Source organism: Symsagittifera roscoffensis, chromosome 4 (genome assembly GCF_963678635.1).
Source record: "Symsagittifera roscoffensis chromosome 4, txSymRosc1.1, whole genome shotgun sequence".
Lineage (NCBI taxonomy): Eukaryota > Metazoa > Xenacoelomorpha > Acoela > Convolutidae > Symsagittifera > Symsagittifera roscoffensis.
The window spans coordinates 5,816,644-5,842,830 of NC_087065.1; the positions used below are offsets into that span (position 1 = coordinate 5,816,644).

Consider the following 26,187-nt stretch of genomic DNA (forward strand, 5'->3'; position numbering starts at 1 on the left):
CAGCTGCGTCTTCAGTTGATCTTGGTATAAAATATAATGCGCGATAAACTTTACATAACACAAAAATCTCCAAGGTTATAGTTGGCGCAGTATCACACTTGACATTGACAGTTTTTTAAATTTGTTTTTTTTGGAATCCAAATAAACAGCTGATATTAACCAATCAAACACAAAGACTTGCCCTCCGATTTTTTTTTGATTATTTATATTGCGGGAAATTTCTTCTAAGATTTCCAGATTTGATTCAAACTTAATGAACTACCACCCTGAGATTTAAAGTGTTTACACGAATGAAGACATTCGGTTTGGCTTCGGGTTACAGCTAAGGGTGTAATAGTTTGAAAAAATGAAGTAAATTGAAAAAATTTGAAAAAAAAGAATAGTCAGTTGCTAAGCTGCTACCGAAGTCTTCGCGAAAGAACAGTTTGTAAACTCCGTTTCAAAATTGTTTTTGGAGCTCTCGAATAAATACTTTTATAGAATTTCTGGTGCTGACGAAGAAAGGAGAGGGGACATTCTCAGAAGTACTGGAATGTCGCAGCAAGACTGATTCGAACTCGGAATCACGTAGCTGTGAAACGACTCAAAACCAAATATCCACAGTAAGGCAAAAAAACATCCTGATTGTATATTTGATTGCATACCTAAACTAATTTGGAGTCGTTTATGATATTTTATATTGCTTTTTTAGATACTGGTCTCGTAAAAAACTTCGCGTTTAAACTTTTCTCTTTGCGCCTGAAGTCTTTTCTGTTTAAGCATCCATTCGGCTAATAAGAACAGAGAGATCCAGGCCATGAGGACGACTGGCCAGCCATCCGAATGTACTCAAAATGAAGGAAATATTGTTGTAAGTATCTATCTTAGTCAGCCCTCGGCCGATTTTTTGAGTCTCTTAATTTTCCTCACCCCTCCCACAATTAGAAAGATTGCCAAGATGAGTGTGTATTGACCCTCATTTGGATAACTTATTCGAATCCTCTGAAGTATAGCCATCTGTCTGAACTTTAAATTGGTACTTGGTACTTAAGGGTGAGCTGAAATTACCCGTTACAAACAGGTGAAAACTACTCTTCTTTGCTCATTTGTTTGTGGAATGAAAATCAATTTGGTTTCAGTGAGCCCAAAACTGGAACATTGTACATCATTTTGGAGCTAATGGACATGAACTTGTTCGAGTACATCAGAAGTGAGTCCTCGAAAAACACACGTGAACCCAATTTTGGCCATATATGACCACTAATTTTGATCATAGCCTGAATAATTTTGATTATGGTTTAACTAATTTTGATCATGGTTCGACTATTTTGATCATGATCTGACTAGAATTGATCATGATTTTCTAAATTTGATCATGACTACTAATTTTGATCATGGCTCGAATAATTTTTGATCATGACCTTGACTGAAATTGATCATGACTTTACTAATTTTGATTATGGCTCGAATAATTTTGACCATGACCTGACTAAAATTGATCATGACTTTACTAATTTTGATCTTGGCTCGAATAATTTTGATCATGACCTGACTAAAATTGATCATGATTTTACTAATTTTGATCATGGCTTGACTCGCATCTCCTAAATTATTGTCAACAATGACGAATGTTTCAGCTCGGAAGCAGAACATAGCCGAGAACAGAATCCGCTTTTACATGTTGCAGTTGATAGACGCCCTACGCTACATTCACAAGTAAATTATACTATCTTTTCATCGACCTCTCTTGTCGCAAAAACAAACAACTAAACCCTCGAACCCCCCCCCCCCCATTCCCGCCGCCGAGTCTCTGAGGGGTGGAAGCATACACGGATAAAAATTAAGTCTCTATTTTTTCGACTTTCAGAAATTTAGAAAAAAGCGGTTCCAAAATGTTGCTCAATGCAAGTTTTCAAATTATTTTTTGAAAACGAGGTATTTGTTAACCTTTTTTTTTCAAAAAAACCGAATCTTGCAACCAACGAGATTCAATTTTTTTTGAAAAAGTTAACAAATACCTCGTTACAAAATTTACTGTGAAAACTCGCAGTGCACAATAGTAATCTGTTGAAATTATAAGCTAGTAAAGAGCTACTGATTGACATCTTTTGATTTATGGCAGGTGCGGCATCTTCCACCGGGACGTGAAGCCAGAGAACATTCTAGTGAAGGGCGATACCATCCGACTAGCTGACTTCGGATCCTGCAGGTCCAGGGAGGCCAGACAGCCATTCACAGAGTACATCTCTACCAGATGGTAGATAATGTTTCATTCCAAACTCTAACAGACTAATTGAGATTAACACCATTTGTCCAATATTTTAAGAGCAATTTTTTGTCCACTATTTTAAGAGCAATTTTTTGTCCATTATTTTAAGAGCAATTTTTTGTCCAATATTTTATGAGCAATTTTTTGTCCAATATTTTAAGAGCAATTTTTTGTCCAATATTTTAAGAGCAATTTTTTGTCCACTATTTTAAGAGCAATTTTTTGTCCACTATTTTAAGAGCAATTTTTTGTCCAATATTTTAAGAGCAATTTTTTGTCCACTATTTTAAGAGCATTTTTTTGTCCAATATTTTAAGAGCAATTTTTTGTCCACTATTTTAAAAGCAATTTTTTGTCCAATATTTTAAGAGCAATTTTTTGTCCAATATTTTAAGAGCAATTTTTTGTCCACTATTTTAAGAGCAATTTTTTGTCCAATATTTTAAGAGCAATTTTTTGTCCAATATTTTAAGAGCTATTTTTGTCCAATATTTAAGAGCAATTTTTTGTCCAATATTTTAAGAGCAATTTTTTGTCCACTATTTTAAGAGCATATTTTTGTCCAATACTTTAAGAGCAATTTTTTGTCCACTATTTTAAGAGCAATTTTTTGTCCAATATTTTAAGAGCAATTTTTTGTCCAATATTTTAAGAGCAATTTTTTGTCCAATATTTTAAGAGCAATTTTTTGTCCAATATTTTAAGAGCAATTTTTTGTCCACTATTTTAAGGGCAATTTTTTGTCCACCATTTTAAGAGCAATTTTTTGTCCACTATTCTAAGGGCAATTTTTTGTCCACTATTTTAAGAGCAATTTTTTGTCCACTATTTTAAGAGCAACTTTTTGTCCAATATTTTAAGAGCAATTTTTTGTCCAATATTTTAAGAGCAATTTTTTGTCCAATATTTTAAGAGCAATTTTTTGTCCACTATTTTAAGAGCAATTTTTTGTCCACTATTTTAAGAGCAATTTTTTGTCCACTATTTTAAGAGCAATTTTTTGTCCACTATTTTAAGAGCAATTTTTTGTCCACTATTTTAAGAGCAATTTTTTGTCCACTATTTTAAGAGCAATTTTTTGTCCACTATTTTAAGAGCAATTTTTTGTCCACTATTTTAAGAGCAATTTTTTGTCCACTATTTTAAGAGCAAATTTTTGGGTCATTTTTTGGGCTGGGTAATGTTTCTTCACCCTCAAGCAACGAGCACGGATCACAGTGGGCCTCGAACATCCGACCTTTCGAGAGGCGGAGACGTAACCACTTCACCACCGCTCCCCGATTAGAATAAATTAGAAGCGAGTCAGTAGAAAATTGATGAAGGTTGATTTGTACAAAATAAGGTACAAAACTTAAATAAGGTACAAATAAGACAATAAGAGGCCAAGTTGCACGTTCTGGCGCACTTTCTGGAGGACAACTTTTGTTTTCGGATCTGTTTTTGTGTTTTTTCCTTTTATTTTTTTTAATTTACCACGCGAAATTAGGTACCACAATTAATCATCGAGAAGTGCCGAGTGATGAATCATATTAAAGGCCTTTCAGTCAAGAACTGAACGACAAATAAAACTTTTCAAAAACTTGCCAATGACGAGAAAAACGGGTTCGAAACCTTCGAGTTTTAGTGTCATTTCGAGCAAAGCGATCAAGTAAATCTAAGAAAATCTGAGTTTACCGATAGTAAAACTAGTTTGAAGCTTCATTTAGCCCGTGCTTGAAATTAATTTTTTTCCAAAAAAAATTAATAACCATAGTGCAAAAAAGGGGAAAATTTTTTTGAAATATTAACTAAATTTTTTTTCTGTTTCTTTTTGTTTTTTTTTAACAAAAGTTGTCCATTATGCGTACCTCACTAACATTCTTCTCGTTTGTATAGTTTCATGGCTTCTGTAATGAAAAGTCTAACGTAAAAAAACATCTGTCTAATGTAATGAAAAAGAAAAATATATATTTTATAGGAATGTGGTCGGAACATTCTGTGCTACTTGCACAACAACCAGTCATCCTTGTTTTTTTCGTTGAGTTTCTCGTTGAGGAGGTTCATTCCTTGTGAAAATCACTTAAGTACATTTTGGGAACTAATGGAATTTAATTTTTTTCTTGCTCTTTTTTTCATGCGACGAGGCTCGAGTTATCTGTGAATAAAACCAGTGTAACTTTTGCTCACAAAAAACTACTTGCAATTTTTTATTGTGACGTTTCGTGACACTTTTTTCATTGTTTGTCTTTATGTTTATCTGTCATTTAGACTGCAGGTACAAATTATTGACCGAGTCTTTGTCACAGATGGATGTCCGCTTAATTTGCTACTTCTCTCCTTTTTCAACAGTCACTCGTTTTTTCAAACACATTCTCTTTCTTCAATCGAGTACAATGCATTTATTTGACTCAAATTTTAGTCAGGTGTGAGATTTTGATTTATTGGTACAATTGACTAACTTTGTAATCTTATGAACAATTGCATCTTGTTTTTGTGTGAAATTGTATGTGAAAGTGTTACGTAACTGATAGAGTTCATGTTAATGAGTTTTTTTTCATTGATTTAGATTAGAATGATTAAGAATTTATGCGAGCCCAGATATCCTATCGAACCTCCATCCCATGGAATTCAAAAAATTGTAACAGTTGTACCATAAAATGACTTTTGTATTTGGCTAATCAGCACAAATGTTCTTCAGGCGAATAAACAGTTGTTCCACCATTAGAAATTCAAAGACCACTTTGACTATATTCAAACACCCCCTGCCATATTTTGTACCTAGTCGAGAATAGCCACTTCAATTAAGGACTTATTCAATGTTTAAAAATATGCCAATAAAGTAGAAAAATATCTGCCCCTCCTTTGAAATAGAGGGGGATAAACAGTTAGAAAGATCCAAAATTGAATAATCACATCAAAAAAACTTGAAATCGTCGATGACTTCGATCTGTTCTGTTATACGGACGGCCCAAAACTACCAAATTGTTAATCAATTGCACCTTTATTTTAAATGAAATTCATAATTGTCTTTTGCTGGAATTCATTTAAGCCAATCAGATTGAAGCATGAGACTTGAAGGTCAGTTTTGGGGCGTGAAACAAAAAAGACCCGAGGGTTTTCGCATTTCAGGTACCGTGCACCCGAGTGTCTTCTGACAGATGGCTTCTATGACTTGAAGATGGACGTGTGGGCGGTGGGGTGTGTCTTCTTCGAACTCATCCGACTGGCCCCCCTCTTCCCCGGCCACAACGAGATAGACCAGATAGACAAGATACACAGACTGCTCGGCACTCCACCCCCGCACCTTCTCGCCAAGTTCAAACGGTACCCCCAGTAAAATTGTATTTTTGTTAGAAATCCGATTGAATTTTGGGTCGAAATGCATTGTTCGCAAGTAATGTTTTTGTATAATACAACCTGGGATTTGCAGGCAGTTTGGTGTTGCACGATTGTTGCATTGAAAATGGTAATGTGATTCTGTGTATATGGGAATAATCAAATCTTCAATGTGGATCAAAATAAATTCCGAAAATTCTAAAAAACAATTTTGAAAATTGTCTTTGTGAATTTTTTGGGACAGATTAGAACGAGCAATCACCATTTCGGCAAAGTTTTTCCGGAAAAATTTTAGAATTTAAAACTTCGCTGTTGATTTTTGATTTTTTTTTTAAATTCACTTAATTTCCTTTTTTCATTTTCGCACAGCAAAAAAAAAAGTATTGTAAAATGTGAATGAACTGAAGTTTCAAAAATGATTTTCTGAATTTTCGGCGGAAAAAAACTATCTATTGGTCCAGTTTTCGTTAAAGGGGATATTTTTATTTAAATAATGTGCCAATCACAAACATTATTTGAAGTTGCAAGAGCTTCAACGTGATATACATATTTGTTTGTGAAATTTTTCGCTTAGTTTTTTTTCGGTTTCCTCTTACACTTTTCCATTTGTCTGTCGGCTATGTTTAATAAATTTGACAACGCACAACGCAACGCTCGGTTAGTTTGCTGATGGTTCAGCTTTCACAGACTTGTATTCGCGCGACTTTTGAAAATGATTCCACGTACAATCATTTCCCCGAAATGAGGTTCCATGGATAATAATCGATTATAATGGACTTTCATGGTCTGTCTCCAAAAAATGTGGTGGATAGGTGGGGGGTAGCTGGGGATTAGAAGGGGGGGGAGGGTAGCTGGGGGGTAGGTGGGGGTTAGTTGGGGTGGGTAGATGGGGGAATAGTTAGGGATAAGGATAGGTGGGGTGGCGTAGGTGCAAAAATCTGGTTTTACATAACTCAAATAATTGGGAGTAGGTTTAAAAATCGAATAGGTTGTGTATGATGTAGAGAAAGCTGAAATTTTTGCAAAAAAATTGACAAAACTTATGGAGATCGCGTGGTCACAAAATTGCGTGGTTCAGTTGCGTGGTCACAAAATAAAATTATAGTCGATTATAATTTAAAATTTAATTGACCATGAAAGTAGATTAAAAACGTTTATCCATGGAACCTCACTGCGAGTTGAACTGGAATGGAAAAAAAAACAAGACAGCTCGGTAACATCAAACCAATAGCGTTCAATATTTTGAACCAAACAATTAAGTTTCTGAAAAAAACGTCACCATACAATATTTAAAGTTAAAAAAGGTATATTTATCAATTAATAAATTTTCAATGAGAAGAATTTGCATGCCTCAAATAAGTTTGGTTGTAGATTTTTGGTTAAATTACTTCCTACGTGCAAATAGCACGAAGCACATCGCGCCTTTTTTTCCAATCTCTTGCAAACTCAAAACCTACAAAAATTGACGGGAAAAACACAGGTTGATTTTTTTCTCAATTTAGGCCTCAATAGCTTTCAGGTGATGTTAAAATTTGGTCAAAAATGGCTAGTAACAAACGAATAATGTCTGCAAAAGAAAAAACCTTGTGCAAAAATACTTTGCCTGTTTTTTTGGAGTTTGGAACAACAAAATTTCTCTTTTCAAAATTTTTTGCTAAAAATTGATAAAAGTAATTGAAAAAAATATCAACAATTTTGATTGATTTTTTTTCACTATAACCTCTCAAGCGCAAAGTAAAGAACAAATTTTGAGTCTCATAAAACATTAAAATGAGCTAATTACTCGTCTCAATTCAGCCAGGAAGATTTTTTGAACTAGATTGTTTTACCGTGTGTGCGTAAATAGCGCGAATTATATGGCTCTATTGTAAAACCGAGGTTAGCGTTTTAATAAGAAAAAACTATTAGTCTTAGTTAACCGGAACTTTCCATATCCTGTGAGTTTATTTAGGGTTCTATATAAATAAGACGGCCAGATATTAAGACTAATGGTCACATGTAATTGATAGGTCACCAGATATTAAGACTAATGGTCACATGTAATTGATAGGTCCCATGACATTCAGACAAAAATGTAAAAAAAACGTGTTAAAAAATGAGTTAAAACGTGTAAATTGAACTGTTCGAATTTGAGCGAATTAAAATTCTAAGAAATAAAATTGGTTAAATTGCATGTAGCGTCCTCATAAATCGCTTAAGCCACGGTTGTCGTCTTAACCGTTGTCTCCAAAGGGTCCCAACTGTTTTATGACCTCGATTTTTTGCTGCCTGACCCTAAAGTTTTTCTGAAAGAGCTTTTGGCGCCAATATATTCCAATTTTGACGGGAGCGCGCGCCAAAAAAAGCACATTTTTTTTTGCTCAAAACTGTGAAAAAATTGTCTAAAAACGCCTTTTTGGTCTGTTTATTCAAATATTCGCATTCAGCGCAAAAAAAAATTCCTAAAAAGGGTCTTTTTAGAGCTTGGGGAGAGCAAAATTTTCGGAAAATTACCTTGTCAGGATAAAAAGAGTCAGCAAAATTTTTAAACGTTTTTTGAAAATCTCCTCCTTGGGAAAATCCAAGATCAGCCCCTGGATTTCCATTTACAAAAAAAACTGCAAGAAAACCTTTTTGTGGGATTATGTGGCAATGTATGTCTTTCGAAAAAAGAAGCTTAAATAAGAATTTTCCTGTTTATTATGTTGGATATTATTGCTTGAGTTCTCGCACTATGTCGTTCAACTTCCCCCAACGAGCACGTGACCAGGAACTGTTGGACAAACTGTTGGAGAATGTACAGGGTGAGGGGGTAGACTTGTTCATGAGACTGTTGGAGTATGATCCCCACCAGAGACTAACGATGGACGAGGCACTCAACCATCTCTACATCACAAAACTCATGTCAGAATATTTTCCATTCTTTTCAAGTTTCGGATTTAATTCGGGTTTTTTTTCTAGTTTCGGATTTCTTTTGGTTTTTTGTCTAGTTTCGGATTTCTCTTGGTTTTGTTCTAGTTTCAGATTTCTTACGGTTTTTTCTAGTTTGGGATTTCTTTCGGATTTTTTTTCTAGTTTCGGTTTTCGTTTGGTTTTTTTTCTAGTTTCGGATTTTTTCGATGACGGTGAGATGGGTTACAACTTTGCCAAGCGCACATTGAAATATATTGCGCAGGACTACAGATGAAACTCTTGTGAAAGCTCATTTCAGAACAACGGAAATGTAGCAACAGAATAGAATATATACAAAGGTAAGCAGTGTATCCGGTTGCTGTGCAAGTAGGTAGCACAGAGTGTTCCTACCATATTCAATTTAAAAAAAATAGTGAGATTTGTTCAAATCTTTCTTTTTTTTTCTTTCCTCAAGTTAGTGTCGTTTTTACTGCGCGGTGTGATTTGAGATGTTTTTCAACCTTGAAATCTAAGAAATTTCTATATAACGAGCGTTGGTCGATTGCGTTACTTGCAAAATTAGACCGAATCTCAAAAACTTTAAACTAATTTTCACGACACTGGGACAAAACTTTGTCGTTCGAAAAACGACTGAGCGGGTGTTACTATGATATATCATTCGACCCATTCTGCTGATTATTCGAGGTACCTAATTTTGTGTTGAAATTTTAAAAAAAATGCAGCCGGTTGCTGTGCAAATTGCGCATAATGATCCTAGAGCATTTTTAAAAAACAAATACGTTTTTTCTTGCAAATTATTGGCGTTTTTTTTGTGCTGTTGTATTAAAAAGATCTGATGGAAACAGGCAAATTGGGCATGAATTTTTTGCTAAAATTACCATGAAAACAAAAAAGAATGTCAAAAAACCCAAATGAACAATCTAAAATATTTTTAAAAATTTTTTGCTGATAATTTTTTAAATTGTTGATGTTTTTTATTCTCAAGACTGTGCTGAAAAATTGAAAAAACTTTCAAAATTAGATTATCTAAGATGAAATTAAAATTGCATGGCTTATCTTCGACAAAAAAATTGCTTTAGTCGCTCGAAATTGAAACAAAACTCGAAAAATTCAAACCAGATTTCCTCGACACTTGGAAAAATTTTTGAAAATTTTTTAAGACCGTTCGAATAAGAGCTGAAAAGGTATAAATATTATATCTTTCTTCCATTCCGACGAGTATTTGTTGTAAATTCTTTTGGTTGAAAAACGAAATAAGCCTGCTGGCACACTTTATATGCTCGATATTAGACCAAAAGGCAAAAACTTCGAACAGATATTTCTCGCCTCTGAGACAGCTTTTAGGAATTTTTTAAATGTCGTTCGAATCACGTCGACTCACTCCGATAATTTTTTGGGGTACTTGATTTTACAGGAAAAGCAAAAAAAAAATAAATACAATTGAAAACAAAGTTACTCCCCACTTTAGTCGCTCGAAATTGCTTTAGTCGCTCGAAATTGAAACAAAACTCGAAAAATTCAAACCAGATTTTCTCGACTATTAGGAAAATTTTTGAACATTTTTTAAGACCGTTCGAATTAGAGCTGAAAAGGTATAAATATTATATCTTTTTTCCATTCCGACGATTATTTGTTGTAAATTCTTTTGGTTTAAAATGAAAAAAGCCTGCTGGCACACTTTATTTGCTCGATATTAGACCAAAAAGCAAAAACTTCGAACTGATATTTCTCGCCTCTGAGACAGTTTTTAGGAATTTTTTAAACGTCGTTCGAATCACGTCGACCCACTCCGATAATTTTTTGGGGTACTTGATTTAACAAGGAAAGCAAAAAAAAAAACAAAAAAATAAATACAATTGAAAACAAAGTTCCTCCCCACTTTCAATGGCCGGAACTAAAACCGGAAATCCGGCGGATTCCCATTCGACCCTTGGTCGCCCAATGAGTGCCATAGTGCCCTGCAGCTTTTTACTGCTTCCTCATTTTGTAGGCCGGCCTGAAATCTTTCTATCTCCAATTTCGGGCCATCCAACACCAAAATTGAGGGGTAGCTTAAAAACCGCCATTTTTGAACTGTTTTTTTTCTTCAAAAACTAAAATTCAAGGAAAAGATAAACACATTTGAGGGCAAGTCAGATGTTGATATATTCTTGATGCATCATTACGATCCTTTATTGTTTAATCAGATGCCTTATAAAAAATAAAACATAGAAGAGTTCCAAAATAATCTAAATCAAGGTGCAATTTCTACCATGTTTACACCAATTTTTTGAGACATAATTTAATAATTAGTTGAAAGAAAACTGGTTTATTGGAAAATCAATATTTTTTCCTGAGTTTTTTCAACTGTTTAGAGACAAACTGAAGAAAAAACGGGAAGCGAAATTATCCAGCAGAGAGCCAGACACCGGTAGAGGAAGTCCGTCTCGGATTCGGAACCTAGAAAGGGCTGTGATTCGCCAGCCTAACCACCCCCACGACAAGGGCAAAATATCACCCGACCACAAAACTAGTGTGGTAGTTGTTAAGAAGCCGAGTCCAGGCCTAGAGAAACAGATACACAGAACGAATGCAGAACTGCGAAACACGAAGAAAATTGTGCAGGTGATTGAGCAATGTATAAAATTAGTACAGATCATTTTTATTGATTTATTGATTAACTATCGATTTTACAAACCAACAGAAGTCATAGCAGGATCAGAGACGCCTGAAAACGGGCTGCAAAATTCCCCGGCGTTCTCATTTGGTTGTAAATGAAGTAAAATTTACAGTGAATGGAATCTACATTGCAAACAATTTATTATGATTATTATTATGATTATGATTATAATAATTATTATTTTTATAATTTTTATTATTATTATTAAACAGATACGTTTTTCAGAGAAAAAAACTTTCATCAGGTTTTTGTTACCAGAAAATCAGAACGTCGAACAAAATTTAAATCAGAATTTTTTGAATTGATGCTGACATCCTAAAACATGTTTTTTTAGAAAAAATTATCTCAAAATTTAAATTAGATGGTAAGTGTGACAAAAGTTGCGTTTTCTATTTTTCGAAAAATGTTTTAAAAGAATAAATGCTCTTAAAAATCTTACGCCGCAAAAAAGTTAATTTTCAGTTTGCAAAACTTCAACTATTATCACAGTGTTTCATTTCTTATTTTTTTTTGCTATGTGTTTTTTTGAAAAACAGATTTGTTTCAGAGTATTCGCGCAAAAGTGGAAACCGACTCAGCTTTAGAACAACAAACAAACAGCAAAGAAAAATCACCCTTTAAAAACAACAGGAAGTTTATTTCGAAAAGTCTCGACAGCCTCACCAACCTGACTTCTAACGGTGCAATAAATGGCAACGACTTGACCCCATTCTACGCGAAAACGAACAGCACCATCCAAAACCCTAACTCGACCAAATTAGGACCTCTCCCCAATAATATAAACAAAATTCAGAGCCCTCACAGACAGCTGTATGACGCAAGTCAGGGTTTGGCAGCTCAACAATTGAGCGGAGGTTCGAAACTGGGCGGGAGCCAGGGTAACTTGTCTAATTTTCAGAAGATATCGGTGCAGACGAACACAAAGTTGCCGTATCTGAGTCACTCTCTTGGAAGCTTACAGGTAGATTCTAAAACATAATAACCAAGGATTAACGGCTGAATTATTAACTAACTCACTATTTATTTGGTGGTAGAAGTAAAAGTGGTTGTGGTGGTGTGGATGGATTTTTAAATCTTTTCTATGACTTAAAAAATGGTGTAAACAATTTTTGCAACTGAACTTTTTTCTTGCTAGTGTTCCAAATTTTTTATGTTAATTCTCATAATTAATTCTTGATATTAATGTTTTAATATTGTTTCAGTTTGGTGGCGACAAGAAATTTGCAATCATGGACTCCAAAAACTCAAAAAAGTAGACTATTTATGATAATATTGTGTAACAAAAATTTCTTGACTGTGAGTTGTTAACTTAAAAAATTTCATTTTGAATTTTTAAGATGCATCTCAAAAGTAGAGCGTGAACTGAAACTTGCTTCTCTTATCAAAACTTTTGATTAACTTCCGAAGTTGATCTACGGTTTCATCGTTCCGTGGTTTGAAACCTTTCTAAAACTGACCAAATAATATTTTTGGTCTCGTCTATAACACTGAATTTCAATACAGAATTCTTATAGCGTACTACTATTTTAAGTTAATTTGAATCCATTCTTCTTTTCAATTCATGTGAATGCAAAGTAGAGTTTGTCAGATAATTAACCGACACAATAATAAACATGGCATCCAAGAATTAACTTTGGCAATCAAATGACATGACTTCCAAAGCAGTCTAAATTGAAAAATCATCAGGGCTGTTCCTGAATTCTCAATGAACTTTGTTCTAGTCTAAAAACAATTTCATATAGACCATCTTTCAAATCCTCTCTAACGCTCCATCGTGTTGTTTCGCACTCCATTCCTTCTAACAAAAACTCAGATTGATTAATTAGAATCATCAATGAAAATTTTTATCCCCTCTCCAATAACCAATTTGGATTCCGTAACAATTATCCTTGACTTGAAGAAAGCATTTGATACAGTAGATGACATAATTTTTTTAAATGAAATCAGCACAAAAAAAAACAACAGCGGGTACAAAGTGGAATGCAACAGGTTTCAATTCTGGGACCGTTTTCTTTTATCTTTTACCTCAATGATCTATCAGTCATTGAACAATCCAACAACAAACTTGATCTTATGCAGATGACACAGTACTCAAAACGACCAAAAAATTCAGCAATCCAAAGATACAATCAGAGAGTCTTCGTTAAAGCAAATGCAGGGCTAACGGATAACGGAGAAAAAAAAAACAACTTTGAATAGAAAGACAAAAACAGTCATCTTTGGCAGAAAACCAAGAAAATATAAAGAGCACCTAAAATTACTAATTTTCATAACTACATCAAAAATCAAAAACCGCATGCTTCAGTTCTTTGGTCTCTTTTATCAAATACGCAAATACTTAATCTTAAAACAAATTAACATAGTGTACAAAACTATCATTCAACCAGTTTTGCAATATTGAAAACTTGCATACGCTAACACTGACATCAATTACAGCTCTTGAAACAAAAATTAAACCAATTATCGAAATAGTACAGAAAAAAACGCAAAAATGAGTCATTTTGTAAAAAAAGGGCAAAAAGTTTAATTTTTTGCAACAATACTTTTTGCTAGTAAAATTTTGAAGTTATTGACCAAACTTCTAAGAAATTAGACTGAAATAGACAATCTCAGGGACTCAAATAAAAATGACGAGATTGCTCGCTCACAGAAAAAGCTCAATCAAGCAAAATAATCACCAGCAAATAAAAACTGTCAACATAAAAGATTCTTGCATATAAAAGTCAGCAAAATGTTCAACATGGTCATCTCGTTCTTCCCAAATTGGGATAACTTTTATCAGAACAAATACAACGGAACAAGATGACCATTTCAGTCGAAAGTTCATGACAAATTACTTTTTTGATTACAGAGACGCTCAAAGTTTTTTTGAAACTTTATGTAACGGGGGCTCATTAACTTGAAAATGAAAAAAAGTATTGTTTCTGTTTCGATTTCTAGATTTTGATCATCATCTATACTCTAGAAGCACAAAAACAGAGAAATTGCAAATGCAAAACATCTTTTTTCTGACTTGAGGCGCCCAAAACAGGCTCCTGCAGCCTGGTGGAGTCCTCCCAATCTATATTCTGCAAGCGAGTAAATAAACAACCCTGCGATTATAATGGTAATACTAAGGTGGAAACAATTTGTTATGATTATTATGATGATAATCACGATCATTGTTATGATTTTTATGATAAATATTACCAAGATCTGATCTAGAATTCTCAAAAGACAATCAAACCATTCCCAATAAAGTTGACAAGTATCTGACAACTCCTCGGAGACGATTCACTTGGCCCCAGCGTTTGAGTCCCAAGCGTGTTTCAGATTGAAATTATCTTAGAAAAATGTTCTGGGATCCGTCGCTTGTCATCAGTGTCGTAAATTTTTTTCCATTACATTTTTATATAATTTTGCTCTGTGAATTTCTAACCCAGTATACTCTAACCACTTCTTCTTTGTTGTCAAACTATTGGTCCTTTTACCGCTATACTCTAGAAGCACAAAAACAGAGAAATTGCAAATGCAAAACATCTTTTTTCTGACTTGAGGCGCCCAAAACAGGCTCTTGCAGCCTGGTGGAGTCCTCCCAATCTATATTCTGCAAGCGCGTAAATAAAGAACCCTGCGATTATAATGGTAATACTTGGATGGAAACAGTTTGTTATGATTATTATGATGATTATCACGATCATTGTTATGATTTTTATGATAAATATTATCAAGATCTGATCTAGAATTCTCAAAAGACAAACAAACCATTCGCAAAAAAGTTGACAAGTATCTAACAACTCCCCGGAGACGATTCACTTGGCCCCAGCGTTTGAGTCCCAAGCGTGTTTCAGATTGAAATTATCTTAGAAAAATGTTCTGGGAGCCTTCGCTTGTCATCAGTGTCGTAAATTTTTTTCCGTTATATTTTTATATAATTTTGCTCTGTGAATTTCTAACCCAGTATACTCTAACCACTTCTTCTTTGTTGTCAAACTATTGGTCTTTTTACCGCTGGCCAATCAGCACAGTCTTACATTGCTATGATACATTTTAAAGCAGGAGTTAAACTTTTGAATAAACATTTGGGGTGTAAAAACGTTCGATCTTCTCGACTTAGAAATATAATTCTATCCTGGAATAGCAGCCGCCTACCTAAGGGATGCTGAAGAATAAAAAAAAATCTTTAAAAGTTAATATTTATTGTTGGTTGATTTTTAGTTGCTCGTTATTTCGATTGCCTTTTCCAGTCATTACTCATCCTCGCCTGGCCGCCGAAGTCTGGTTCCATTCGCATCAAGGTAAGGGTTCTTCTGTTGGATCAATTCGTCAACTTGACTCTGAATGTCGTCTATTTGGGAACTACCTTTACCTTAAGTTTCACAGTCACGTTGCAAAAGATCGTTTTATTTTGTTTTCACATCCTTGAATTGTTTTCAATTTTTCCATTTTAAGCTTTTTTATGAAATCATTTCTTCTGGAGACGATTTAAGAATGAAAACAAGAGTAAAGCGCAATTTTAGGTTTAAGCTCTCTGAAATGTTTTTTTTTAGAAATTTTTGCAAAATATTTCACCAAATTAGTTTTATGGACTGCAGATGGTAAAAACTGGCATTTTTAGAGCAGGGTTAACTGGTATTTCCACGTTATCAAATATGAATACTTTCAAGAAGGGTCTTTTGGCGCATAAAAACGTTTTGCTGAAACTCCTGAAAACATTGTTCGAAACAGTCCAGGAAAACAGGCATTTCAGAAAACCTAAATTTGCGTTCGCGATTTGTGCGTTAGTTCAATTCACCTTTATAGTTCAATCGAGGTCAAACTAGAGATAATTGATGAAAGGATCAGTGTTTGGTTTCAAAGACTTACTATTTGGATCTTGGTCTAAAAAGTCAACACCAATAATTTGCTGTACGCTTTCATGACCCGCTAAAAATTATTTAACATAATTGAGAAAATGTATCACAACGTGCAATCGTCGAAAAATTCCTCGGAGACGATTCACTTGTTCCCAACTTTTTTTACCCAAGCGCTTTTAAGATTTCTTAAGAACGACTAAATGTGACTTTTTTGTTTTAAATATTAGTAGCGATATAACCCACTTCAATCTGTAATAATAAGCCATTGACAAAAAGTGCCATCAGCACTGTTTTTGAATTAGGTGCCATTGACAAAAAGTACTGCAAAAGTGAATCTTGCTACTTCAGGCACAGATCCAACTGGCAGGACGTGGTGTGATTGCTTTTATTTTGAATTTAATGTTGGAATTTTTATAGAAGCCTGCGGGATTAATTTACTCTCGGTCGATGTATATTTAATCAATATGATGGTAGTTCAGAAATTCTTTGTGCACAAAAGTTCTTAGAAATGTTGGAGTCTTAGACAAAAACATGCATTTGCGTTATTGGTCTGCAGATTAATCTGCCAGTAAGAATCAATACTATTTCGTGAGGAAAAATTAAAAAAAAAACACTACTGTAACAGTACTAGGCAAGTGCCACGATAGCACTGACCAGTGATAATACCAGGACAAAAACTGCAGTACTGCTCCAGTACAGATTGATTCAGTACTGAATCAGCACTGTTTTTGATATTATCAATTCTAATCATTACCAAACTGCGACCAATTCATCCGAGTATGCCAAATCAAGACAAAAACTTTGGCTTAGGAAATTATAATGAACTTATATTTGATAAATTTTGAGCTAACTTTTAGCTGTGGTGGAAGTGCAGAATCATTTTTTTTTTCAGAAAATGATCTTTTTAACCCAAATTTACTCTGTTTCCAAGACAGTTAGTTGCTCAAGCCATTTGGCAACCAACGCTAACCCACTTTGTGATTTTTTTTCGCGTAAAAGACTCCGTTATTACGTTGTTTTTTTTTTGTAATTCCATTTTTTTTCGACGGTAACGACAGCAAGTAACAAAACTTTAAATTTAAGAAAAACTCAAAAAAAATGCAATAAGATCGCAAAATTTAAAAAAATAATTTCAAGCTGATATCTTCAAATCGAAAAAGCTTGTCGATAATTATTTCTTACCGGTACACCACTCTTAAGCACCGAAAAAAGGAGGCTGGTTTTTGTAGTCTTGCAGGACAAAATCAGAGAAAAAATAATTAAAAAACTGTAAAGTAACAGTACTGTTCCTGTACTGCAATTGTACTGTTTCACTGTTTTTCTGGGTTCTCTGTTATATTCCTGCAACAGTACTGCAAATAATATAAAACTATTTTTTTCCTGAAACAGTACTGATTATTCCTGGCAGACCAATTCTGGTTGTCGACTAGAATTGCTCACAAATTTTATATACAAGGCGACATTGAAAACGCAACAGCAAACATTTCACGATCTAATTTGGTGATTTTTCTAAAAATATTTGTTTGTTCTAATAAAAAGCAACAAAACGTGACAATTTGGTTAAAATTAATTTTTCAAGTTGACTTTTTGGGTTAAAATAACGTAAAAACGAACTAGGTTTCAACCAATTCCATTCATGGAACTATATTTAGTACATTGTTTCATTTACAATTCTAGCAAAAACTCAACTTTTTAAGGTCAATGAACTCAATAAAAATGACAGATTAGCCACACGCGTACCTTTTTGCTTTCGATCAAAAATGGGTTTTCATTGTTAATTTCACGCATAATTTTCTTTCACGCTGATTTTGTGTGATTTCACAGTTTCTTCAACAGTTTTGATATTAAGAAAAATTTTCTTGATGGATGGGATTTTGATGGATGCGATTTCTTGATGGATGCGATTTCTTGATGGATGCGATTTTAGGTACGCCCAGTATAATTGTTTGATAGTTTAGACTAGGTTTCTGCTTATTTTTTTGAAATAAATGCGATTTTTTTTAAATGTATCTCGCTCTGAAGTTTAAAAACTGATGTCTTTTGCAACTTAATTTTACCTTTTCTGCCACCATTCGCATCTGGGTTTGAAGTGGCTGAGGTTTTGTTCACCCCTTTGGCCGCCAGTATTTCGTCTGTTTTGTTCCTGATCTCCTTCGGGGTCAAATCCGAGAACTGGTTCAATCCTGCAGGCCAACTCTGCTCCCCATATTTGAACAAAAGGTCGTGCAGTTGAACCTAAAGTGAGAAGACGAAAAAATCACGCCCTGTCTTATAAGAAATTCAATTTTGAATTTATCTATTATCGGAACATTTTCTATGCCAAAACCATTTTTGTGAACTATTTCATGCTACAAAAATGTTTTTAGTGCGGCTATAGCAAATTGGCTCTAATTGGTAGTCTTAAATTTTTGATTTACTTTTAAAAAAAATTGTACTTTGCTCAGCAGTCATTCCTGCCGGCTACGCGTGAGAAGGGGGATAGGGATGTATTGATGGCAAACAAAATAAATCTATAATTGATTTCCAAAAAGTATATAATCAATTTGTATAAAATCGGACAAACTTTGAAGAAATTTGTCTCCCACACAATTTTCCTCCACTCCTCTTCGATGTCTGACGGGTATGTTTTGTTGAACTGTTTCTTCCAATGCTTCCAAGACTTGTTCAAGTTCTCTTTATGACTACGAGACAAGGAGAACTGGAAAAGAGAGAGGGCGACCAAGATTGTAATGAAGAGAGAAATTGGGTTCATTGTTGGTGAATTAGGAAAAATATCGGGATCGGTTTCCTCAGATAACTTACAAAGTTGCAGCTTGGTAAGATTGGTGAAATTGAAAAGTCAATTTGAAGGTCACTCAAAAATCATTATCAGTACATTAAATAAACTTTTGATATCTTAGTGGCGAACTAAAGTGCGGTGTCAAGTGTAAAATTCACTTATGACAAAGTTCCTTCGCACACAATTTTTAAAATAATTTTGTGAACCGGGTAGCCAAAATAATTTTTACTGTTTCCTCAAAAAAAAAGGACCTCAATCAGTGTGATTTATACCACGAATCTTTCGATGTAACTAACAAGTGAAAAACAAAAATTTAATCCCCCACAATACTTGCAATAAACAATTAAAACGCAATTTTTAATCACTAAATATCAGCAATTAAGTTTTACGAATCGTCGCTTGTTACAAATTGTCCCTTGTTAGAAATGGAGGGCTCACGTACCAGGGTTGTCTTGGAAACCACTGCTAATTATTGATCAAATGTTTTTGGACAGATATAAGCAAAATACTGGTTGCGAAATTGTTTCGTGCCATTTCCTTTAGTGTTGGAGTGGTCAACCACCTACCAATGTGTAAAACAAAACTCAAATCAGCAGAAAATGAAAGAAAGAAGAATGATCTTTTCTTCTTTTCTCCATAATCGTAAATTACAGCATCAAGTACAGCTACGTTAGTGAAGTTAATTGCATTTCCGCACTGACAAATATGGACTAGGATCGATTTTAGTTTGAAAAAAGTACGTTGATTAAATTTAGATCGGTTTTAGTATGAAAAAAGTACGAAAAATAAATTAAAAAGATGAAGATTGATTTGGATCGATTTGAAATCGATTTAAATTGATCTTCAATCTCAGCTAAGAAAATTGGTCCAAATCACTTTTAAATCATTTTAATTGCATTTTTTCCAGTCTGAATTTGTTTTTAATTTTGAAGGGATTGAAACGGATATAAACCGATTTAAATCGATTTTTTTCATTCGAGATTTATCAGTTTTGAATTTTTATTGCATTTTTCATTGCCTATCAGTTTTCAATTTACATCCATAGCGTATTGTAAAATCTGATTTATGTAGATCATTTTATTGAATTCTACAACATCTGGCACGAGTGTTTATATTGAAAAAAAAAACGAGAATAAAAAATCCACCTACTTTTTTAAATGGTACGTTTTTTTCGCCGTATTAGCAAAAAATTGATTTTAGTGAATGTGAAAACCCAACCAAATTGAATTAAATCAACTTTTTTGACACTTAAGTTGATTTAAAATTTTGTAAATCTATTTAAGTTCGCAAAATGTACATTGTTAATTAATTAACTAGGGCAATTTCTACCGATGCTATAGACTGGCCAGATTTCTTTTGATTTGACCCTGTGGTTATTCATGCATAGTTTTTTTCAAAAGCATTATAATAGGGGCATCTTCCAGTAAATGTGAAAATGGAAAAATTTAAATTCCTATTCTTTTTAGTTAGGCTTACTGGAGCTGCAAAAAAAATTTAAACAAAAAAAATGAATATATAGCAACAAAAACTATTTTTTACTACAATTATCTTTGAACAAGATTTTGAATTTTTTTAATTTTCCTATTTCAGAAGATTTTCTTTGAAGCTCTTTGAGCAGATGAACTGTAAGCTTCCTAAAACTTTGATAAAAATTTCAATTTAATTTATCTTTGTTTCATTTTTTAATTCAATTGTTTGCTAATCTTAACTTTGGGATAGCGCCAAACTAAAATTCGAACTAAAGGTCGCTGCAATCGCCTCAAGTTGATTTATAGAACAAATGTTTCAATGGAATTTTTCACAATCTACAGTTTTTTTCTACTGTCGATTGAATTCTAATATTTAATTGTGGTAATAAATTTGCATTGAGAAAATTGAGGAGTCCAAATACATCGCTACCAAATTTTTTCTGCAGTCAGTATTAAAGTTAAAATATAAGCTTGAAAAAACTATGCTCCTCAAAAAACGTGCAAATCAATTTCTATTCGAGTGAAGAAGTTATTTATAGAAGTGCTGATTTCTTAGATGGACCAATACCGATAGCCGAAAAACCGAAGTGAGAAATTTTTACTTCTCTCGGATTTCAGATATGAACGCCAAGTTTTTTTTACTTTTCGCAATAAATTTTCCTAATTTTGATTCTACAGATTATGTTTTGTTCATACGGCGGTTGCTCTTTGTTTTTTTTTACCAAAAACATCTTGCCAATGAATAGCTTTATCGATCATAGAAAGTTGTTTGGATCAATCATATGGCCCAAGCAATAACCAAGCAGTTGCTATTGTTTCCAAAACTTTGGATTATCGTTCTGATAACTTTCTGCGATTCATGAAAATTTGCTGTAGCAAAAAAAATGTTTTAAAAAAAATGATGAGCAAGCAGTAGCAATAAAATATCAAGACCATTCGCAGTGATTTGCGTTTTTTCGGAAATAAAAATGAAAGAAAGATTAACTGTCATTGATTTGGACGAGTATTCAGTAATGCATTTCTACTTGAATTGTTAAAAAAACTTCGACGAGGTCGTATTGTCTTAATCAAAGTTTTAATCACGAGTTTTTTGATCCATTACAGCATGCTTACCGCACTAAAGTTTCATGGATAATAATCGATTATATTAGGTTTTCATGCTCAGTTCCACAAAAATTAAAAAAACTTTTTTTAAATCAAATATCAACGAATATAAAAGAAAATTAAAAACAAAATAAAATGTCTGCAATTTTCAAAAGGAGTAGTATTTTCACAAACAGACAGTTGCTTTCGATTTAAGGCACGTTTCAGTAGATGATTGCAAAAATAATATTTTTTTAAACTGAGAAAATTCTGAGTGAATTTGTAAGTTTTTGCTTCAATTTTTTTTTACGATTTTCAATTTCTCAATTTTTGTACATCCTCTGTTATCCAATTTACTTACATCTTTTCCCTCATTTGTTAGGAATCCATTAAAACTACCAAACCCCCCCCCCCCTCCCATGGGGATTGGTTACTGAACGAAACCCCCAAAAGTTGTCTTTCCCCAATCCCCCCGTTTGATATCCCCCTCCCGTAAAATTATATTGAAACTATTGAAAATGGATTTTTATCGATTATATCGCATTATTGTGAAACTTAAAATGGATTATGTTGAAATTAAAAATGGATTATAATCGACTATATTGCATTAAAATGGACTTTTGAGCATTGAAAAAAAAATCGATACAAGTCCACTAAAAACCCATTTTCATAGTAAGATGGACCATGAAAAATGATTATTTTTTTGATCTTTATAACCAATTACTATCCATGAAACTCTAGTGTGTATTGTTTGTCTAATCCATGATCCCACAGAAAGATTCGGACTTTCGAAAAAGTGTGGATGCTATCGACAAAAAGAAAGGTTGTTACTGTTGAAAAAAGCTCCCAAATTGAATTGTTTTATCAATCTTAAAAACATAACGACAAGGAGATTTGTGTTGAGACTTCATCAAAAAGTAAGATAAAAAACCTTCATCTTTCCCTCTATTTTCGCTTTCTAATTTTCCAACGTTTTTTTCCTTGCTGTAAAAATATTTGTAGACCCTCATTAAATCTGTACCAACGAGAACCTCTGTGAATCCATTTTTTTTTACTTGGGTTGACCTTCATAGACCGAAAGTGCTAATCACAAAAATACATTAATTAAGTCTGTTAAAAATCATAATCATACAATTTTCATACATTTTGTCAAAAAGAAGTCATCAAATTTTCTCTTGTTTTGGCAAAACGTTCAGTGTATTGTCATTAATAAAAAACAAACTTTTTTTCAACCAAAAAATGCTGGTCATACAATTTTCATAAATTTTTTTCAGCAGGTTCGAAGTTGCCCCAAAAAATTTCACAGTTTTTTCAATGCGCAAATTTTTCAACCGCAAAACGAAAATTATTATTTGCGTTTTAAAATTTTTTTTTTCTCAGAATAACTTTTTTCAAAAAAACTTAAAGCGCCTATCTATGTTGTATGGCATTTATTTGTATGCCGTAATCAATGCATGATTAATTAAATTACAAATTTTCCAAAAAAAAAACTTTGCCATAGTTTAAAAGTTTGATACTGTGATTATTTCATTTGTTTACAACAAAACTAAGACATTTTAGGCCGTTTCCGGTGCACTGTAATTGCCAGACGGTCAAACTTTTCTTGACTTTTTTTGAGTAATCAAGGTCTTTGCCACTTGGATTCTAAAAAGTATGAGTTTTGCTAACAGTTCGCAATTCTTTATCCATGTTCACTGCTGGTTTATAATAAATATGCATTTTGCGCAAACATCGGAATCTGCAGTCTTTTACTTTTTAGTTTTTAATATAAAGATTGAACAAACTTGATGGTTACTTTAAAAAAAGATTTTCAATTTAGAACTCTAATTTTCAAGTTTTTGAAAGTTTTCAAAAACGATGCATATGATTTTTAGAACACTTGGTTAGAATACATTATTTAGAATACACTTTTAGAATACATTATTTAGCTGTGAGATTTTGGTTAATTATCTGCTAGAAATTAGAAAAAAATACAGAACGTACTGAACATTAAAATATATATATATATTTATTTTTTTGTAGAATAAAAAAATTTCTTGCTTATGTCTCCCGAACTTCATTCACCTTCCACTTTTTTCTATCTCCTCCTTGTACAGCAACCGCTCATTTTCCCATAATTAGTTTACGTTTCATTGTGCTTAATGTTACAACGTGATATATGTACAACTTGAAGTTTGCGTCATAATGAATAAATGGTACTCAAAATTGTACAACTGATCCAATTTCATCCCTTGCATAGTTGAAAACATAATGCTCTGCTTGGTTAATATCTATCATTGGTTTCATCTAAAATTACAAAATTATAAACTTTTAATTCCCATTCCCACTGAGCAAGTCAAGGTCTCCCTTCAAAGTATGCAAGTTAGTCTCCATTTGCTTCAGAAGACTGAACAAATTGTTCGAAGCTCGAGCCAGATTGAGTTCGCCTCTTTTGTGGTTCATTGAGTTATTATGAAGCCCCTTCAAATAAATGAAGACAATTTTAATTGCAAATTTATCCTGCATGGATTGTAAACACTGACAAGCCAAAGAGCAGCTCATTTGCGATAACTGTTTTAGCCAAACATTTTTCGCGCCAACGCATGCTTTTTTAAGGGCTGAGTTCATAGTGGGGATAAACTTTTACAAAAACGCAATTTTTGCATTGGAAACCTTTCAAAAAAACCTAAAAACGGCAATTTTAGGCTCCTAAAGCCCCTGCGGCACGCGTGCAAACTTTAACAAGTAACTTAGTTGACTTTGTCCAATTCCTACAAAAATTCACGCATATGGACTGATTAGGCGATGAGAAGTATATTTGGTTTTCAAGCTTAACCTTGTTCAACCCCTCGTTACACCATGAAACTGATGATTATGCGAGATCGGGGGCATAGTGGGGGGGGGGGGGGTTTGGCGAAAATGATGTTCACGAGGAGAAGCTAATAGACAACGTTTCTCTGATAGGAAGGGGGAGGAAAGAACGGAAAGCACCTACACCTTTTGATGGCCAGTTCTGCTCAACCGATTTTGTAGTTTCCCAGAAAGTTTGTTTAAGTTCAAACTATGCGTCTCGCCGAACAAAGCAATTAAAGCAATTGAAAATAAAAATAATTTCATTTTGACTCCAAAAGAAGTCAATTGTACACAAAATCAGAATCGTTTTATGATGAAGCACCAATTTTGCGGGAATTCTGATTAAATCATCCGAAACATGCATCCTTACTAATGAAAACGCCAGAAATTTTTATGATAAATAAATAGCTGCAAGATTTTGTTGTGGCTATGTAACAAGAACAAAAGATGCCATCCACAATTTTTGGTTAAAAAATTTTATCTAAACATTCATTAACCAGATACAGGGTGTTTCTGAGCAAGTCGTTGTTTTATAAACTCTATTTCTCTGAACGTATTCAAGGTTGATAGTTGAATTTCTGTACAAGGAGAGAAAAGGAACTTTTTTTATTAATATTAGTGTTCGGACAATTATAAAAAGAAAAAAACTGGTTTTGCGAAAACTTTTGCATTCTAAGCGTAGAGTAGTTTTAATATGTTACATTGAAGTATTTAAAACGTATCAATAAAAATGGAAAGGTTCGTTTTAAATTTTCCGCTTTTATTCAATAGCAAGCTTTTGTTTCATTTTTTGATATGAAACCATTGTAAAAGTATACAAGCTAAACAAACCTAAGCATTCAAAAAGGTTGAATAATTTAAGAACCATTACTTGATTGGAAATTTTTGCCGATGGATTGATCAGGTATTTTTTTGATTCATCAGATATTGTTTTATGGATTTAGGTAGCTTTTCATTTTTTTAAACCCTTCTTCTGTTTTAACCAATCCATCTCAGGCTACCAAATATACATCGAAACAAATAGTAAGATCAATCGATATCAATATGAAAAAAAGTTAATGAACCGAAAAACTGAGTTTTGAGCTGATCTGTTTTGAAAATTGTAATTCTATTTATTATTAAAGATTATTTTGTTTTCAGTCAAATTTACTTGCTCAAGCCTTTTAACTCCCAAAGCTAACCCAATTTTTTTAAAGAAAAATGCGTTTAATTTTTTTTCACAAAAAAATGAGTTTTGTACTACGAGGCCAAACTGTGCACTGAATAGGCTCACAATTTTTTTTTTTATGTTCCTGGATTCCAGACACAATTCTTTAAACATGTTAAAAAATTGTCGGCGCAATCAAAGAAAAAGAAAGAACAAAAGAAGAACAAAGGGAGCGTCCTTGTTGCGGAATCAGCTTAAAATTTACAAAATATCTACTTTGGCCTTGTAATGTGCTAACTTAAAGCAATTTTACAGATTTTTCTGCGGATAACGACACGTAACAAAATTCGAATTCAATTTAGAATTTTGAAAAAAAAATCTACTACTGCTGCAGGACAAAAACAGAGACAGTATACACATTACCGTAACAGTACTGTTTCAGTACTGCAACAAAACTGATTTTCTTCCCCTGGTTTTGCTCTGAAAAAGTAATGCATAGACGTTAACACTGGTTTAATTCTGAAACAGTACTGATTATTACTGGCAGAACAATCCGGGAATCACTGGAAACAAGAAAATTTTTAACCTTTTTTACGGATCTCGGTTGAAGTTTTTTAAATTTAGGCCACTTAATTTTGGATGTGTCTTCCAATTATTTTTGCCTGGGCGTTGTCGTCACTGCAGTAAAAAACGTAAATTAAAATAGAATACTTATTTTTAACAATCTAGCATAAATTAATTATCCATAAAAAGGATATATAAAACTTCTACAGAAAGCAATATTAGGAAAAGTAGTTTGGTTAAGATATTTCAGCGGCCAAATTAGATGAAGTTGATTTCAATTCGGGTCGTTTTTTTATTTGGCCCGATAAACAATTTCTCGAAAATTGAAAATGGAAATGAAAAAAAAACATCATCTACAAAATTG

At 33.3% G+C, this 26,187-nt stretch overlaps 1 protein-coding gene and 1 pseudogene across 1 annotated transcript in view; one reads left to right on the plus strand and one right to left on the minus strand.

The window, feature by feature from the left end:
* The window catches only part of LOC134844712 (serine/threonine-protein kinase dyf-5-like), a 45,737-nt pseudogene extending 33,113 nt beyond the window's left edge, over window positions 1-12,624 (plus strand).
* Window positions 1-26,187, minus strand: part of LOC134843568 (intraflagellar transport protein 88 homolog) — a 519,299-nt gene that overhangs the window by 478,839 nt on the left and 14,273 nt on the right. The window lies entirely within an intron of this gene.